This window comes from Gymnoscopelus microlampas (genome assembly GCF_963454915.1).
Source record: "Gymnoscopelus microlampas genome assembly, chromosome: 10".
In the NCBI taxonomy this organism is placed as follows: domain Eukaryota; kingdom Metazoa; phylum Chordata; class Actinopteri; order Myctophiformes; family Myctophidae; genus Gymnoscopelus; species Gymnoscopelus microlampas.
The window spans coordinates 30,958,800-30,961,614 of NC_139947.1; positions in this window are offsets into that span (position 1 = coordinate 30,958,800).

A 2,815-nucleotide genomic window follows, 5' to 3' on the forward strand; every position below is an offset into this window, starting at 1 on the left:
TACCATAATGTCAGGAGCCAATACATTAAACATCACAATGTGATTCTAATAAAAGTTGTTCAGTCCAGAACTCTGTCAGTGCCGATTTTGCTCTAATGTGTTTTTGAACATTATTTATCAAGGGAAACATGACCAAGCCAGGATGCTCAGTAACAGCAGGCTCTTTCATTGAACTTCTTGGTGTGGGAAAAAAAATCTATATAAATCTATAAAACCTTTTTGAAAGGCTGGGACTACAGGCCACATTGAATATTTATGATTGTAAATGGACCAATCAATATCAATCTCATATTCGGCATTAGAAAATAATCCCAGGACAGCAGTGCAGGGTAATGCAGAGACACACAGTAGCTTAACTGCAGAGTATGTATCCATGACACATCTTGTGAAATACTTTAAACTTCTACCGCAAGCTCAAACTAATTTAAAGTGATACTTAACTACTTAAGGCCTACATACTTCGTCATACGACAAATAGCAATCTACACACTCGGAACACTTCATATTGTGACGCATTGTGAGCTTGTACATCTGCTATTTTAACAATTTTCACATAGTATAATATCATGCCCATATTAGGGATGCCAGGTTGAAAGTGTTTAAGAAAGCCAGACTGAGTCATGGTCATGGTTGAGGGAAAACAACAAATTGATAAACCACTTAAAAACATTTTGAAAACACAAGCTCACAATGTGTCACATCATGACGCATCTCAAAGCTGAGATGCAAATGAAAAACATGTTGGTTCCACTCTGCTCTTGAATTTTTCTTTCTCACTTTTTCTTATTCAATTCAAATTAAAACATTTTAAATTATGTTTGAACATAGCTAAAATAGCAGATCTACAAGCTCACAACACGTCTCGCTGCCATGCGTTGTGAGCTTGTACATCGGCTATTTTGGGGGTCCTTGACATGGAAACGTTTGGGAACCCCTGGCTTACGCGACCAGGGGAAAACAAACATCAAATCTTGAAGCAATATTCAGAAATATTGATGGTGATAAACAATCACTTGAGTCTAGCTGCTGGTAGTTTTTTCTTTGTAAATATTTCAAAACAGTATTATTTTTCACAGCAAAAACGTGTGAAATATTGTGTAGCTGTAATTATTCTACTTTGCAAACTGAGGTTCATTAACTACTGAAAATAACTGTTTTAGGAACTAGCACTGTACAGTATGTACAGCTGTACATAATCTGGCACAAGGGTACATTTGCTACACTGTAAAATCCTCAGTGCTACGGGACAATTTGGTTACATTTGTATGCTCAGACTCAGAGTTACTAATGGATAAATCAACTATGAGAACTTTATTGTGTATTCCAGCTAATGACTATATACTGCACGGTATCCCGCACTGTCACATGCGATAAGAATAGCAATGAGTGTTCCTCCATTTTTGCATATTGCCTGTATTTTTTTGTGTGAGGCACATGGTGTGTCCTGAATACTGAAATATGCCATGTGAATAAAGATTTATTTAACCCAATTATGAATCATGACTCAATCTAACCAGTATGCAAGAGCTTGAAATACATTTGTTATTTTAATTGAATGGATTCATCAGAATATACATGACAAAAAAACATTGAATAGATGCTTATTCATTTAGGGAATACTCTCGTCTGCGTTTAGACTAGTGAAACTAATTCCTCTGGCACTTAACTGGAAATCTGCCATGTGGTTAGTGAATGCACCATTTAGCACAATGTGAAAACGATGCCCTTTTAAACATCTGGCAAATGGAGGTGAGTGAGTTAGCATGGATGTAGAGACAACAGCCTCAGATAATTAGCCACAATATTTAAATAATGATGACAGGGTTATTTCATGAGAAAGTGGAAATTCACATGAGACTGCCTGTGAGAAGTTGAAAAATGATGTCCTAACACGTTTAAAGTCCTAGTGCCACAATCCAATTTCCTCCTTGATAATTATGATTAATATTCATTACTGTGTGATGATATAACTTAGGCTTATATCCTGATTTACCGTATTCCAAAACTGTACATTTAAGTGTTAAAAAAAAGCTATATTTCTGTGGACACATTCAACAGCTAATTAAATAAATATTATTCTGGCTTTGACTTTCTCACTGCCCAGTGCCCACCAGCACCACACACACAGTATTATTTTTTCAGCTGAGGTGGTCAGTGATTGGCTGAGACAGGGGGAAAGGGAGCGTTCGGCTTGCCAACTCAGAGGCGTGCTTGTCGATGCACAGTGGAGGCCATCGGCTGTTCGGCACAGGCTCTCGCTCACCCTCATGAGATTTAGGTTTGCCAAAGAGCAAGTACTGACACCAGTCAATAGTATTGTCAATGCTTGCTGTTTGTATACCTAAATCAAACATGCCCACTATTAATTACATTACTGTAGCTGCAGCTGTGTTTACCCTCTGAAATTGTTCAGATGATTAAAAAAGGCAAGGTGTCATTGGTATGATACTGTACACTGTTGAAGGCTTGTGCTGAAATGCGTTAGTCTAATGCGGGCATAAATTAAATATGAAGCAATTCAGTTATTAAGTCGTCAGGCACTCACAGGTCATTACCCTAACATTAATCCCACCAAACATGTCCAAAGGTAACCTTACTAACAGTTCATAATCTTAAAAAAAATGAATTAGTTGAACTCCACCAAACCCATGCCAAGACTTAACCACACCTACTACAATGCCACGTCATGTGATTGAACCTGACCAGTCAAATGACATAGATCTCAAAGGTCAGGCAGTTTAAAATCCACTGCCTTGCAAATAACCGGGTATGTAAACACATGCTGGTAAAACGTTACAACAGTATTGTACTGTAC